Source organism: Dama dama, chromosome 8, assembly GCF_033118175.1.
Source record: "Dama dama isolate Ldn47 chromosome 8, ASM3311817v1, whole genome shotgun sequence".
Classification (NCBI taxonomy): Eukaryota; Metazoa; Chordata; class Mammalia; order Artiodactyla; family Cervidae; genus Dama; species Dama dama.
The window spans coordinates 16,095,386-16,111,527 of NC_083688.1; the positions used below are offsets into that span (position 1 = coordinate 16,095,386).

Sequence of the window (16,142 nt, forward strand, 5' to 3'; positions counted from 1 at the left end):
CGAGCGCAAGTCGGTGGAAAGCCCCACGACGAGCGATGAGGGCGTGAGGCCGAGACCCGCGTACCTCGGCCACCCCTTAACGTCCTCTACCCGCGTCCAGTTCTGGGTGCCCCGAGTCTTTGGGGAGGTGAACCCTTCGCCCACTACCCAGCCTAGGCGCCCGTCGCCAAAGCCAGCCGACGAGTGGGCTTCGTGCCAAGCATTCACGTTGTGGGTATTCGTGCATCGAGGGGACTCGAGGGCCGGTATGGGCTCTGTCGTCGAGCTGAACAGCCCACGGACGTCGCAACACACAGCGGGTGCCCGCACTTCGGGGCTGTGGTTTGCGCCTGCCCCGAGCGGTCACTGCCGTCGCGACAGCTACTGGGTTGCTTCCAGGGCCCGGCCTTCGAGTCTGTCGCTCTCCCGCCCCACTTAAGGCTCTGTGAAGGGAACTTGAACATATTCCTTGCTAGGTTACTCGAGGGGGCGTAATCGTCCCTCAGACCGGGTGGGCTAGTCCTTGGGGGCTCCTTGAAGTTTTGGGCGCCATTTAGGGAACACGCGGAGCCCGAAGAAGGGAATCATCTGGACGCCACACTCAAGATGGCGCTGGGCTCGGCGAACGTGGCGTGACGTGGCGACCCACCCCACTCGGACGATCTGAAAGCCGTGGGCAACCGTCTCCTTATCGCTATCGCACTTGGCTGTCGAACTGAGACACCGGCTTTGTGGCAGGAAAGATCGAATTGAGTGCAAAGACGTTCGAGAGAAAAAATACCTGTGCCACACACAAGATGGCGACAGATAGGGTTCATCTCCGTGTTGCCAGAAGGGGGCGCCCGACACGGAAGGCGGGACTCGGGAGAAGCGAGCGCACACTGGCTGAGAGTGGCGGGCGAACACAAAGTTGACGCTTTGCGTCCTGCCATTGGCAGGTTCCTCTGTCTGTCTCTTGGGGGCCGCCGATTTGGGAATGGAGAAAACCCGGAGTCTGGGATTGCGGAGGAGGGACGATTGCCAAGTCCAGCAGTGCTTGATGTCGGGGGGCAAAGAGAGAGACTGAGTGGGTCGCCCTTCTCTTTTATTTAAGTCAAGGACCCGTGGCCCTAGTCCCATCGCGAGACCCCCACCCCCTTAACTAAGCTCAGCGCGCACTCGCCTGGCTGCACCCCTTCGGGCCATAGACTCCGCTGCCTAGCCGGGAGCAGGCGCGGAGTGGCGGGGCGCCACTCGGGTCGGGGTCCCCTCCCACTGCCCCTGTCGCTCGCTAGTCAGGCTCGCATCCCCGTTTACATCTTCCCTTCTGGCCGCTGGCCTGTGGGGGCTTTCCCGAGCGAGTTTGTCTTTGGGGAAAAGAGAAGCCCGGACTCCCTGTTCTCCGGCAGAAGGGTACGTGGGGCAGGTGCTGGACAGGACAGGGCACCGCGCCACCTCCCGCTGCCTGGCGGTCGCCATCCTGTCGGGGGTACGCAACCGCGGAGGTGGGGCGCCCGCCGGGTCCCCGCCCTGCCCCAGGGCGCCCCGATGGTTGGAGGTGCGATTCTCCCCCAGGGCAGGCGCCTGCCAAACCAAAGAACTGGCAAGTGGTGTCCCCTGGGGCCACGCGTCCTAACCTTTTTGTTCACTCCGCTCCCGCCCGCCGTCAGTTGCCTTAATTGAGACGGAGACCGGGGCCGCCCTTCGCCCCAGAGTAGGAAGGGTCTCCTTGGCCGCTGCGGCCGCGACCCTTCCTTTGTATCATATTATCCCGAGAGGTGGAGGGATTCTGCGGCTCCTACGTGGGGTACAAGAGCGCCTCCTGCGGCGCGACCCTTAAACTCTGGTTACCCTGGAAGGGATTGTTTAGTCGACGGAAGGCGGATGCATTGAGAGTTTCTTCTGTGCCGCATTTGAGCGACTGAGTCTTCTTCCCTGTCTGGATAGTGGCCTTGGGCAGTCGTCTCTTGTGTCCACGGCTGAAAACGGGTCACGATTGTTCTGGATTCTGACCTTAGTGAACGGGGGAGGGGTGGCGAGGGGAGGGGGCAGATCCTGGGAGGAACTGGGTGAATGTGAATTTCCCTCGAAGAACTGCTTTGCCTGACGCTGATCCCTGTGCAGCTGGCTTGGCTAGGTGGGTAAGTAAGGCTCATGCGCACCTGGTTCTGGAACCAGCGTTCGGTTCACCGAGCACACACTGGGTGCCTGCTCTGTAGGTGGCAGTGAGCGTCTGGCTCATGCTTCAAGCATTTTTAGGTATTTTCCATACTTTCCAAAGTAGGTAGGACAATTATAGGGTTGGGTTTTATGAAACTGATGTTTTTTTGAAGGTCAAAACCAACTGGAAAAAAAAAACTGAAAATCGGCAGATTTATAGGTTCAACCTCTAATATGCTATCACTCTCCTTTTTAACAGGTCAGGAAAGCGGACCAAGAGATTACAGCAAGGGACTTGGGGTAACCAAGTCAATCAGTGACCAAGTTGAGGCTAAAACCTTAGAGTGGAGGAATCTTTGTTGTTAAATGAGCCCTGAATCAGCTATGGCTTTGAACCTCCATCTTGCTGTAGGCATGTGGTATTTGACACCTCATAAGTGAAGAAGTTATTTAGGCTAATGGAGAGCTCATTCCAGGACTTCCCTGATGGTCCAATGGTTAGGAATCCTCCTGCTAATGGAGGGTTCATGGGTTCAATCCCTGGTCTGGGAAGCTCTTATGTGGACCAACTAAGCCCAGGTGCCACAACCACTGAGCCAGTGCTCTGGAGCCCACCAGCCGCAACAACCGAAGCCCATGTGCCTAGCACCCATGCTATGGAGCCCCCACTTACTGCAGCTAGAGAAAGCCTGAGCGCAGCACAGCCAGAAAAAGAAAAAGCCTCGTTTCTCCAGTGACAGGCAACCCCTCACCTCCTTTGCTCTTTCTGAACAGGTTGTTATCCCCGTCCCGGGTCACTTTGACTCACTGGTGCCTCTCTGCCCTTTGCTGCTTCTGTGACCTTTCAACACCCCACCCCCCTCCCAGGACAAACTGGTAATGCCTTGGGAGCCCACATGTCCTGTCCCTGGTGGTTTACAGCCTGAGGCACACTGGCTTGGGTTAGAGCTGCTTTAAGCCAGGGGACCCAGTTGGCCTCCAGGCTAGTTTTGGTTTTAGAGAATTTGCAGGAGGGACACCTCTGTGTGGCCTGCACACTCTCGGCTGGACAACAGGCCTTTCTCTGCTGGCCTGGGGCACACATTTTTTTCAGTTGCCTCACCCTGTAGGCACTTAAGTTTGCAATTCTTGCTCCAAAGCCATTTCCAACATGTTCCTAATTGGTCATCTCACAATTTCAATACCCAAGAGACCAGAAAGAATGTAAATGCTAGTAAAGCTGCCTGGGTTCAAATCCCAGCTCTGCCATGTGCTCACTGTGTGAATTTGGGAGAGTTATCTTCCCACCTTTGAAAAATGGAGATGACAAGAATAGTATCTACCTTCCACGGGTTCTGGTGGAAACTGAAAAAGTTCATATGCAGAAAGTGCCTAAAAATAGGGTCTGGCACAACCAGGAAAGCTGTCAGTGTTCTCAGGATTCCACTTTCCAGCTGCCATCTGTACCTAAGTGGGTTGGCTTCACAGTTTTCGTAGGACTCTGGACAAAGGAACAATGTCTTCAGCAAATTCTTCCTGTATTCGGTGGGAAAGGAGGGCACCGGGCGAGTTGAGTTTCTGGAAGCCTGTGACTTGGTGCCTGACATCCTCAGCAGCCCCTGTGGCCTCAGAGGAAGGACAGAGTCTGAGAGGAACAAGCCTCCAAAAGACCCGCCTTTAGAAACCCAGGAGTTTCAGGCTGTAGTTTCCTTGCCCAGGCATCAGGGCCTGGGGAGCTGCCAGGGCCCTTTCAACTCTCCCGCCCTGCTGAGCCCGGATAGGATTGTGTAAGAGCCGCCCTCCACACGCCTGCTCTCTCGTGCAGCACGCCTGGGCCTGCCTGTCCTCCCTGGAAGCCGGGCCAGAAGGCCCTGGTACCCACACAGGTCTGGCCACCCAAAGGCTCCTGCCTGGTCGGGAGAGGGAGGGGGACATCTCTTGAAGTTCAGGGCCTGCTCCCGAACTGATGCCAAACTGGAGTTCTGGGGAGGCTTGGAGCGAGGTGGTGTGTGCTGTGTACAAGACCCCGGCCACCCCCTGAGCACACATGCCCTGGTGTCTCCAGGGATCTTCTGCCGGCCTGTACCACTTCCCAGGCCTTCTTCCCTGCATCCTTGTGTGTGTGTGTGAGCATGAGCGTGCCTCCCTGCATAGCCTGAGTAGGTGTTTTGCGTAAGCTCTGGGTACCGTTTGTGAGTGCGTGGGCCTAGCATCCCGGTGGCAGGTGAAGGTGCTGGCTGGGGGAGAACATGTGTGGGCACACACCCTGTTGCCCTGGCTGTGAAAGCAGGGCGTCTGGAGAAAGGTTAATCAGGTATGTGACCGCGAGGAGGCATTTAAGGGGGCATCTCCGCACCTGGCCCCACGTGGAAACCCAGCAAGACAGGAACCAAGAGCGGGCCCCAGCTGAGGACCTCGGTGGTCTGGGCCATGTCAGAAATCTCAACCTGATTAAAGTTGAAGCTGGGAGAGGCTGGCTCTTTGACATCTTGAAGGTTCCTCTTCCCTCTTCTCTGTTAAACTCAAATGGGTCTTTTCTATCTTTCCGTCACCCCTGGCAGAGGAGCCACCCCCAGTCTCGAATAGAGGGGAGAAGATATGAGGGATGGAGGACACACCACCAGCTCCCCCTCTCACAGCCAGGGGGAGTGCAGACAAGGTGATCGATGGGATGGTTCCGGGCTCAGAACACTCAGTGGTCCAACCAGGAAACGCCTGGACATGCTGGATGGCTGGTTACCCTGGTCTGGTCCTTACTCATGTGCTGATAACTATGGCGTTCCTGCAGAAATCTGAGACACACGAAGAATGGACCTGCAGCGCTCAGTCCGAGAACAGCTTCCAGCTCCAACGCTGCTTCTCTGCGGTGCAGAAGCCAGGGTGGCTCCGGGAGCATTTGGTTTGCACATGACAGAGCAGAAGGATGGTGAAGCTTAGCAGAGATCCCAGAGCAAGCGGGTGACACCGGGGTCGGGCCTCCTGCACCCTCCTGGGAGGGCTCGCAGCTGCCCGGTGCAGCGCATAGGAATCTGTTGGTTTCCAGATCCAGGTGGGAGTGAAGGGAGGAGATTTCAGCCTCCTTTAAAGCAATGTTCTCTCCTCCAAGAGGTTTTCTGAGGGTTTCACAGGGGGAAAAAAGTGAGGCTTGGACAATTCCATAGGAAAGTCTCAAAACAGGATGAAAGGTTACTCCAGAGAGCAAACCTCCCCAAGGAAGGGAAAGAAGAGCACCCTTTCTAAGGAAGTGCAAGCTCCATGGGCATTTAGAGCTTGAGAGGAAAGTCAGAGCTCACACACCTGAACCAAGAGCCCCAGGCCTCCTCAGCTGCAGCACATTCTTAACTTACAGTGTTGTGGCCAGGCCTACAATTGTGACTGTGTACTGGCTCTTGGCAGCTTTCTCCAAGGCAGGCCACTCTCTCTTACCACTTAGGTGCTTCAAGAGTGTTACTTTGAAAGCATGGGCTAGACACCTCGCCATCCACCTGGCTGCTGGCAAGGCCTCGCTTTTCCCACTAGCTAAGTGGAGGGAAGAATATAGTCCAGGTTCCAGGGAGGGAGCAGCACGGCTATTGGTACCCCCTCCTTCCTGAGTCGTTCACGGGGCCACATCAAAGTCCTTGGCCAAGACACAGTTTTGAGACCCCCCCCCCCAGGCCCCCCACGAAGTACCTATCACTGAGGGAGTAACCAGTGTCCTCTTGGGCCGTATGTGATAGGTTGGCGGTTTCCTCAATGAAGACTTTTAGGATGATAAAATGTATTCCAGAATGTTCTTCAAAGTCACCACTATAATTAAACAATGGGCAGCCATGATGGAAGTAAAATGTTTTCTGAATACCTATAGAAACAGATAAAAGGGAAGTCAGAAATTAATGATTAATGTTAATAAGTGAGCCTGCATGAAACGAGTGTCGAGCGTTAGTCGCTCAGTTGTGTCCGACTCTTTGTGACCCTATGAATTGTAGGCCACCAGTCTCCTCTGTCCATGGGATTCTCCAGGCGAGAACACTGGAGTGAGTTGCCGTGCCCTCTTCAGGGGATACTCCTGACCCAGGGGTTGAACCCACATCTCTTGCATTGGCAGGTAGGTTCTTTACCCCTAGGAAGCCCCTTTACTACCTGGGAAGCCCCACTTGAAATGGCTCTCAAAGCAGGCAAGGACCAGCATTAAGAAATATCCATCCTGGAGAAGGAAATGGCAACCCACTTCAGTATTCTTGCCTGGGAAATCCCATGGAGAGAGGAGCCTGACAGGCTACAGTCCATGGGTTCACAAAGTCAGACACGACTTAGTAAACAACAACAATTAGCTTTTCTACAAAAGAATGACAGGAGTTGAATCTTTCAGAAAGAAAAGAATGATGACATTATTTATCAATGAAAAAATTGTGAATCACTACATTGTACACCTGTAGCTTATATAATATTGCATATCAACTATACTTCAATAAAAATAAATAAATAACTTTTTTAAAAAAAGAAAGAAATATCCATAGCTGAGAACCCCAGCTACTGGTTATTGGAAGCTTTCAGCTTCATGCAGGCCTGGCACCTGGCAGTGGTGGGGGTCCTCCATGACTCCTCGCTTCAATCCCACCTCTCCCCTTCACGGAGCCACCAGTAGGAGTTGGGGCATGCTAGGGACTGGAGGATGCCTAGGACGAGGAGTGCCTAGGCTTGTGTGACACTGGTTCTAAGCAAATTTCTTTATCCTCGCCACCTGGTTCCCATCACCTGGGCTGAATTGAGAGGGGATCTCTGGGCATAAGTGCAGGCTGGAGGTGGCAGGGGCAGGTGTGGTTGTATCCCCCCATTTGGCGTGGCCTTGTGTTCTGTACATCTGGCTATACTTCATCAAGAAGTGACCATTCTATTTCTCTGAATCAAGTGGAATTGGGCCCGACGTTCCACTGAGCCAGCCCTGATCCTGGATGTGAACACCTGCTCCATGCCAGAGGAAAAGAGAAAACCTGAACATGCTTCAGACAGTTATGGCAAGCGCCTCTGCAGATGGAGAGAATGGAAAAGAGCCTCCTTTTACAGGTGGGGTTGCTGGGACCCAGAATAGGTGCCTGATTTGCCAGCAGAGTGGCCCCTGGCCAGGAAGAGAGCCCCTTGGCCCCAGCTGCCAGGGCTCCATGCCACCCACCCTCCCTCTTGATGAGCGACGGGGTCCCTGGCAGACGCTGGCTCTGAAAACTCAAAGGCCCAGGGCAGAGGTGCTTCCTGGAGCATATCAGGCTTGGCAAGAAGCTAAGGTCAGGGAAAGAAGTAAGGGAGAGAGCAGAGGCAAGGGAGCCTGGGCAGCTCCAACAAGGAAACCAGCCAGATAGGCGCATGAACACGAGGGTGAGGCAGGAGGGTCAGAGGGGAGAGGGCGCCTCTGAAAGCTGCCTTGCCCCAAACAAGCAGAGAAGTTCCAAACGTGCCCTTCCACAAATGGGGCCTGGCTACTGGGCTAGAACCCTGAAGACCCGCCCCAGCAGGGGCACAGCAAGGGACAGAACTACAAGGTGTAAGCAGTAGAGAGGGCGGTGAGACAGGCAGCTCCTGTTTACTGAACAAAGTCTGGGTCAGACATGACTCTGGACTCCAGACCCACGTTAACCCATTCAGTCCTAGGTGGCGTGTTACCCACACTCACGGAGGTCAACTCTGCGTTATTCACTGGAAGGACTGATGCTGAAGCCGAAGCCCCAATACTTTGGCCACCTGATGCAAAGAACTGACTCACTGGAAAAGGCCCTGATGCTGGGAAAGACTGAAGGCAGCAGGAGAAGGGGACAACAGAAGACAAGATGGATGGTATCACCGACTCAATGGACATGAGTTTGAGCAAACTCTGGGAGATCATAATGGACAGGGGAGCCTGGCGTGCTGCAGTCCATGGGGCTACAAAGAGTCAGACATGGCTGAGCAACTAAACAACAATACAAGAGAGGAAACAGAGGCAGAGTGGGTGGATGTTGCCCAGGGTACCTGTCAGAGCTGGGTTTTAAAACCAGATGTAGCTCCTGCTTTCAAAGGGAAAAGCTGCTGGTCACAAGCAATCCTGCCCCCACCAGCCTGTGCCCACCCCTGCCTCCTCCAAAGGCACGGATAGGCTCTTGGACTTTCCTCTGTCAATTGGTAAGGAGTTTATTTTCACCAGCTGAGGGGCTCATCCTCCAGTAGATAGATGCCTTTCAGGTTGCAGAAGGAGCAGAGAATCCTCCCCAGATGGGTGATTTCTGGTTGCAAGGCAGGATTCCTTCTGGTGGGATATAATGACCCGGGGAGAACAGCATTTTGTAACTGTTTGTGGCCAAGGACTCACCAGTAAGTTAGCCTACTGAAAAATAAATACGCCCGGGCTGTTTCATTGAGCTTTTTCGTGACATCAGTAGACAGTTGGCAACAATGCCTTGAACATTTCTCCAGGCTACCATTGATCGTGGCCTTGCTCTGGGCTCTGGAAGCCCAACATTGCACAATGTTCCTTTATAGTGACCCACAGGACAAATTCCTTTCAGGCCCCAACACCAGCAGGGCAGTGTAGCCTGGTGGTTAGAAGCACAAACTCCAGGTCCCTCTCCTGTCCTCTTGTTGGGGGTGGTGGCAGGAGCCCATCAGAGCAGGGTTCCTTGCCTGCCTCTGTGGCTTAGCATGTGAGTCCTTGGGCAAGGTGTAACCTCCATGAGCTTCAGTTTTCTCACCTGTAAAATGGGAATAAATAACACCCTCCTGAGACGTCTCCTGGGGAATTCCCTGGTGGGCCGGTAGTTAGGACTCTGCACTTTCACTGCCCGGGTTCGATCCCTGGTTGGGGAACTGAGGTACTGCCTACAAAATGGTGCAGTAAAAAAAAAAAAAAAAAGACTTCTCCCAGATAACTTGCTTTAGTTTTTCTTTATAGACCCTCTGTGTCTTGTAACTAAGCACATTTCCCTCCCTGTCTGGGCTGCCAGAGGCCCAGCACCCACCTTGAGGGCACTCCCCAGTTCCAGAGCATGCTGAGGTGGATGGGATCAACCCTACCCTCTCTTACTTCCTACCTTGTTTTCCCTTAACCTAACCTCCTCAGTCATTTTTTTTTCCTGTTGGCCTTTTGGTATTTCTATGAACTTCAGAACACGGGCCCCCAACCTCGAGGCCATGTACCAGTTGGTACCTCCTGTCAGACCAGCAGCGGCATTAGATTGGAAATAAAAGGGCACAATAAATGTAATGCACTGGAATCATCTCAAAACCATCCCGGTCCATAGGAAAATGGTCTTCCACGAAATCGGTTGTTATTCAGTCACTCTTTTGCAACTCTATGGACTGTATCCTGCCAGGCTCCTCTGTCCATGGGATTTCCCAGGCAAGAATACTGGAGCGGGTTGCCCTTTCCTTCACCAGAGGATCTTCCCAGACCGGGGATCGAACTGGTAGTCTCCTGCGTTGGCAGGCAGATTCTTTACCGCTGAACCAGCAGAGAAGGCCCACAAAAATTGGTCCCTGGTGCCAAAAAGATTGGGGACCACTGCTTTAGAACTAAGGCCTAAATTAATTATCGTGATAAAAAGACTGGAGCCCTTTAACCAAAGCACTTCCTCACAAGTTATATGCTGTTTAAGCCTCACACCAGTCCAGGTAGGTGCCCCATTTTACAGGAGAGGAAATGGAGGCCCCTGGAAGGAACTGGCAGGGTGCACACAGGTCATTCCACGCCACCTGGGGGGAGCCGCCCACCACCAGTCTCCCCCGGCCCCTGCCCTGGCTCCGTAAGTAGCCGGCCCCTACTCTCCCAGCCCTTTCCAGAATCCCCCACCTGCCCCCACGCAGCTGAGTGATTCTGCCCCTCCCTCATACTTCCGTCCCATCCCACTCCATTTCCCTGTTATCATTCTCTTGACTTTGAGGGGACTTTCCAAGAAATGGTAAAATCCACTGCATTATTTAAGGATGATTGAAAAATCCGCCTCTGCTCTCCATGGCCCCCTCTATGGTGCTTCCACCAGATAGTTCAGCTTTGGCTCTCTCCTCCTCAACAGGGAAGGGATGGCCCGAGTGCAGGCACACTGCTCAGGACAAGAAGTTGTGGCCCAACCCTCCCAGGAACAAGCCCCAGGAGGGCGGAACACAGGGGCCACCGACTGCCTCCCTACCTCTTTCTTAGAACTGTCAACCTGGGTGTTTCCCCGGCTGAACCCCAGCTAGTCCCTCAGGGGACCCCGCAGCGCGCTGGAAAGAGCCACCACCCAGTCTGGTGCCCCTTCATTCCCTGAACTGGCTTCCTGGGGAAGGCCACGGGCTCCCGAGGGGCTCACAAGTTACCAGTGCAATGTGGAGGGGACCCTTTTCAAATTCCAAGCTGCCGTCTGAGGCTCAGAGCCTTTGAGTCCTGCTGAGTTTTGAAGCCCCAGATGTGCCCATGCAAGACCTAGAGCTGAGCTGGGGTCAGATGGAGAGAACTGAAGTGCTTGGAGACTGGCGCTCTTGCAAGACACTGGGCGGCAGTCATTTTGTTCACATCTGAATAAGAAAGCAACCCACAACTTAGAGCTTGTTGTGTGTCTGCTCAGTCATGTCCAACACTTTGTGACCCTGTGGACTGTAGCCCGCCAGGCTCCTTCCCTCAAAATTCCTTGCCAGGAATTTTCCAGGCAAGAATCCTGGACAGAATCGCCATTTTCTTCTCCAGGGGATCTTCCTGACCCAGGGATCAAATTTGCATCTCTGGAGTCTCCTGCATTGGCAGGCGTGTTCTTTCCCAGCCAAGCCACCAGGGAAGCCCCTTTATTATTATTTGGTGGTAATTTTTCTTCTCCACACACAGAGCTCACGATGGTTGCCTTTCAAGGAACTGTGGCGGTGTGGTTGGTGGTATTAGCCCCAAGGTCACCCAGCTCCACCCTGAAGGCTCTGATCCCTGCCCACGGGTCCACCTTCCAGGGGACCTGAGTCCTTATCTGTCCACAGTGGCTATGCCCGTGTGTATGTCATCCAGGAGCCACAGGGGCCGGTAGGAAAGGCCAGGAAGTGTTGCAGCCTGAAACCCCAGAAATAGGGTCAGGGAGCCCCAACCCTGGTGGCTTCCTTCTGGGCTCTCCATTGATGGGGGGCCTGGCTTGCCAATCAAGATAGAAGCACACAGTTAAAGTGACAGCTGGGGGCAGGCCTGGTGCTGGCCTGGACACCCTTGGCAGACAGGCACACGGCCGGGGCACAGCAGCCACACCCCTGGCCTTGGCCCAACTTCTCTTCTCTGGACCAGGTCCCATTCCAGGCCTCCCACCTCCTGATGGGTGTGCACGTGCCTTGGAAGTGCAACTGTGAACACATAGCCATGTCTGGCGACAGGTTTCCTTACTGTGAGCCAGACATGCGTGTTCACGCATGCGCGAATCTGAGCGCGCGCTTGCTGGCGTTTGCGGTCACGGTGGCGCCCCTCCCATCTCGGGGTTGGCGCACAGAGCCGCTCTCCACAGGTACACGGGTGTTTGCTTTAGTTTCCTTTGTATTTCTCTGTATTTTTAAGCAGTCCCAAATGTTAGCATCCACCCACAGGCTCCCTCCCTGGTCACCACCCACTGAGGGAGGCAGGCACAGTCTGGAAAGTATACACTGTAACAAGGACCACAACAGCGAGAACCCCCGGGAGAGAGCAGACAAGTTCTGCTGAGCAGTCAGGGAGGGCTTCGCAGAGGAGGCATGTTCTGAACTGGACTCAAAGATGAGGAGGCTGCTCTGGGTGGACTGGCGGTCTCCCCTGCGGATCACTCCTCCCTGCCGCATCCCCTTCACACAGGCTCTGCTTTGCTGTCACCGCCTCCAATTCTCACCTCTCTGTGCTCCTGGGCCCAGTCCACGTACCTCCCTCGTGCCTCAGTTTTCTGACCGAAACGACAGCACACAAGCAAATCCAACAAACAGCTAATAAAACAGTCTGTCTGGGTGCAACTGGAAGCAATGGAAGCACTGCTTTCCATTCCAATGGAAGCATTTCATTTGGCCCAGTCTTTTTCTAGAAGTTTCTGAGTCACCTAAACCTAAGAACAGAAAGGGATCTTGAAACTAAGCTGGTTCCTCATCTCACGCTGGGAGGTATGACCCCTAACTAAGCCCCCTTTGGGGGTCACCTGGTCTCAGCCTGAATGCCTACCTGCACCCACAGGTGAGCATACAATCCTGCCTGGACACCCTCACACCTGGTGAAATGCCCCCTCCCCACCAGCCGTCAGATCCCAGACAGCCTCCATGTCTTCTGCCAGGCTCTCTGTGCCTCCCGCCCCTGCCCAGAACTGGGGACACGGTACCTGGGGACACAGTGGCCTGGGGACCCGCCGGCCCCACAGCCTGGGGAGGGGTGAGCTCTGCCTCCTTGCTCACTGTGTGGTCTTAGCGAAGTTCATTAACTTCTCTGAGCCTCAGTTTCTCAGGTGGGAGGGAGGGTGCAGGAAGAGTTACAGTGTGTAAACTGCTCTGCAGATGCAATTTATTATGATTAAACCATTTGAGAGCAATTATAGAGCAACCATCAAGGATTATAGAACAATACAGGGGAAATTGCCCACATATGTGCTAGGGAGCCCCCCCAGGAAGAACACTTGGAATGAGTCCGCGGTGGCTGTCTTTGGGTGGTATCTCGATGCCCTGTGTTCCCTGTACAGGATAAAACGCGTCTAATCCTCAGAGTCAGCCTGAGGGACGGCAAGCCCCGCACGACCATGGGGAACAGCTGGCTCAAAGTGGTGATCATCCAGCTCGTGGACAATCGGCTGGCCCCGGAATTCAGGTCTCTGGCCATGAAATGTGGATGCTCTCCAATCAGCAGCTGCAGGAGGAAGGTTTTCAAGCTGGAGAGATTTGACAAGATGTGAGTCAGAAGTGTTGACGAAGAGAAGTCGCTTCTGTGTGGGGAGGGCATCCACTCATTCATTCAGCAGCACTGGCCTCTCAACACCTGGCTCCTGCTGAGTAAATGAAAGTGCAGAGGGTGGTCATCGAGGGGACGTGTGTGGGCTCCTAAGGGCTTCTGTGGCAGAGACCAAGGTTGTGCCTTCCCCACCCACCTTAGTTCTAAGAAGGAGGGGGGCCCTGGCCTGAGGGCCCCTGGCAGGAACTGGCCCCAGGCAGCTAGCTACCAGGAACCTCCTATGCATAGACAGAGCTTCTGTTTTTCATCAAGACCAGTTAAGTGTATCCCAGGGCTTCGGTTGAGGGGGGTCAGGAAGGCACAGAAGGAGGAGGGAAAAGGATGAGGGGGCCTCCTTCGGGTTACTCAAGGTACCCAGGGGACAAAGGGAGCAGGAGACAGAGCCTGGCGGGGCAGGCCAGGTTGGCGGAAGCCGGGCGCGGATCCAAGGCCACCAGGCCTGCATATGGGAGGGGCTGGTAGATGGAGGCAAGCGCCACGGAGCCAGCGGGGAGCAGCCCGATGAATAGGATGACAGGGGCAGATGGACGGGCAGCCTGGGCTGCTCTGGGTACCAGCCCTGCGCCCCGGCCTCCAGTCAGGCTGCTGGGCTGGGGGCAGGGATGCTGCTGGCCTCTGGCAGGGGTGAGGCTGTGTTCAATGAATCACTGGCCAGTGCCAGGAGCCTGCAGGCCTCAGCGCTCACTCCCTGAGGACCAGCTAATTCACTTGGAGTGAGGCCGGCCGCTAATGACGAGAGCAGCCTCCTGGGCCCTGCTGAGCCCCACGCACGGCTGACCACTGAGCAAGGGGCCAGGCCAGGGGCGAGGGCAGGAGCGCCCACCTCTACCACAGGCTTGGCCAGGGCTCACCACCTGCCTGCACGAAGGCAGCAATGCCCCTGAGGGCGGGTGGACCCTCTCCCTGGGTGAGCCTGAGTCTGGGGGTGGAGAGGAGGCACAGACACCCCCTCCCGAGCCACAGAGAGCCTAATTATGGTGGACAACTGGGAAGGGGGTGGGGAGGAGTGGACAGCGAGAGCCAGCCGAGCCCCCCCCTCCTGAACAAGGAGGAAGAACCGGGTTATGAGCCCAGCCCCACATCCCGGAGAAACCAACCACTTGAAAAACATGGCCTGGCATCTTGCCAGGCTCTTCCCTGACACGTGCAGTCTGCTGATGGCACAGGTGCAGCGTCCCCATGCTGCCCCATCCTGGGCAGGTCCCAGGGTTTAGTGAGCGTGTAGTGTGGGGCTCTCTACTGAGGTCCAAACTCTGTCCAGGGGCTCAGTCAGGAAAGGGGTCAGCACACAGGAATCACCACAAGGACAGAAGCCAGCTTCCACTCACTGTGCGCCGGGCCCCACGCCAGGTATCCACCGACTTGTGTATCCTCACATCCACCTGCAAGGTAGGGAGTGTCAGGAAAGCCCATTTTACAGATGGGAAAACTGAAGCTCAGAAGGGTCATGCACTCACCCAAGGCCCTGAACTTAGCAGCAGCAGAGGCAGGTCTTGAATGACTCCAGTGTGTATAATCTCTGCCTAGCACAGCTCCAGGACTCCAGGTTTCAGGGCGAGAGGAGAGGGAGGCCCCCAAGCTTCTGTTCTTTAGGAATCAAAGTCCTCACTGGAGGCTCCTTGGGGCCAGAGAGCTGGACACTGGCAGAAGGGGAGGACCGAAGGCTTGCCTTTGGGATTCTTGCTCCCTTTTCAATGTTCTGGGTGGCCCCCTCCCAGGGGAGAACACTTAACAAACTTCAGGGAGACGAGGGGGCAGGGGCAGGGGGCAGGGCTGCAGGCCTGTGAGGCGGTGGGCTTGCGGGGGCCCGGGGGTCGCATGGTCCTGCCTGGACCGGTAGTGGGCGATGATGAGCTGGCTCTCCCTCCTAGTGGTCGTGGCGGTCCGTGTGCCGGGACTCGGTCATCTCCGGGACCAAGACGAGCGCGCAGGATCGGCGCCTGGAGAACACTGTAGCTGGGTGCTTCCCCGGTGCGGCGGCCTCTTTCCGGGTGGGGGAACAAAGGGGACTTAGCTTGGGAGGGCGGACGGTGGGTGGCACCCGCGCGCGCTCCCTCCCGCCAGGGCTGGGCCTGGACGGAAGGGGCCTCGGGCGCCCCCTGCCGGCCTGGGGGCTCTAGGAGGAAGGCGGTGGCAGCTGGGGGACCTAGATTAGCAGTCCCTCCGCCCGCGCTGAGGCCTGGCAGGGTTGTGCACTGGTGGGTCCTTGTGTGTGCAAGTATGTTCTGTGTGTGCAAGTGTACCTATGTGTCTCTGAGGGTGGGTCTTATGTGAGTGGGTCTTGGGTGCATGTGTCTGCAGATGTGCCTGTGGGTGCATGTGTGTCTGTGTGTCTGTGTGCATGCATGTGTAGATGTGTGCACATCTGACTGTGTAGAAGTGTGTCAGTGTGTGTGCACACGTGTGTTTGTGTGTGCAGGTGTGTTCAAGTGCCTGTGTCTGTGTGGGTGCCTCTCGGCACACATGTGTCTCCCTGGGCTCAGGGGCAGGTAAATGGGGCCTGGCTTGCTCCGAAGCAGTTGCCTGTTCTGAAAGCACCCTGGCCAGGTGGTCCCTGGAGTGGACAGCTCACGTGGGCATCAGCAGAAGGCTGCGGTGGGCAGAGTTGGCCACTGGCCACTCTAATGTTTATTTGCTGCCTACGAGAGGAAAGAGAGGAAGAACCCTTTTGTCCTAAGCAGTTCTGCATGAGAACAGTTACAATCTAGCATGATAATTAAGATGATAAGGACACTGGAGGTGCCTGCAAAATGCAGGGAGAGCCTGGGAGGGCCTCAACTGGCCTGGAGAAATCCTAGAAGGCTCTGTGGGGGAGGCAAGCTGAGCTGAGGCTTGAGGGGTAGGGAAACCCTGAAAACAGGCAGGCAAGGTGGGTGGGGAGCCCAGTGGGCTCTGGGCAGAGAATCAGAGAGGGAGTGGGGGCGTGCCAGGTGAGTGGAAGCTCTGGTTGGGGGTGGGGAGCAAAGCCTGAGAGGTGGGCCAGGCACAGGTGCCCTGATTCTGCCTGGTGCTGGAGGGTCACTGAAGAAGTCTAGGCAGGGTTGAGACCATCCATTATGAGGGCAGAGGGGGGCCCTCTGCCTCCTGCCAACACCTGGGAGGGAAGGTCCAGGGTGTTTCCTTCTGGGCTGTGTGGGCCCTG

General features: G+C 55.7%; 2 long non-coding RNA genes across 4 annotated transcripts; one reads left to right on the forward strand and one right to left on the reverse strand.

Annotated features, from left to right (window-relative positions):
- The first annotated feature begins 1,105 nt into the window (after window positions 1-1,105).
- Window positions 1,106-8,876, forward strand: LOC133060784 (uncharacterized). Of its 3 annotated transcripts, XR_009693836.1 has the most exons (5): window positions 1,106-1,371; window positions 4,659-4,756; window positions 4,886-6,184; window positions 6,989-7,143; window positions 7,717-8,876. It is a non-coding gene; the product is annotated as an uncharacterized LOC133060784 (long non-coding RNA). The 3 variants fall into 3 exon arrangements; XR_009693837.1 differs by lacking the exon at window positions 1,106-1,371 and having other exon boundaries at window positions 3,309-5,146; window positions 6,066-6,184; XR_009693835.1 differs by lacking the exon at window positions 1,106-1,371 and having other exon boundaries at window positions 3,309-6,184.
- Window positions 8,877-12,537: 3,661 nt separating this feature from the next.
- LOC133060785 (uncharacterized) lies at window positions 12,538-15,121 on the reverse strand. Its single transcript, XR_009693838.1, has 3 exons — window positions 14,458-15,121; window positions 14,329-14,382; window positions 12,538-13,037 (listed from the first exon to the last, which is right to left on the reverse strand). It is a non-coding gene; the product is annotated as an uncharacterized LOC133060785 (long non-coding RNA).
- Window positions 15,122-16,142: the final 1,021 nt, after the last annotated feature.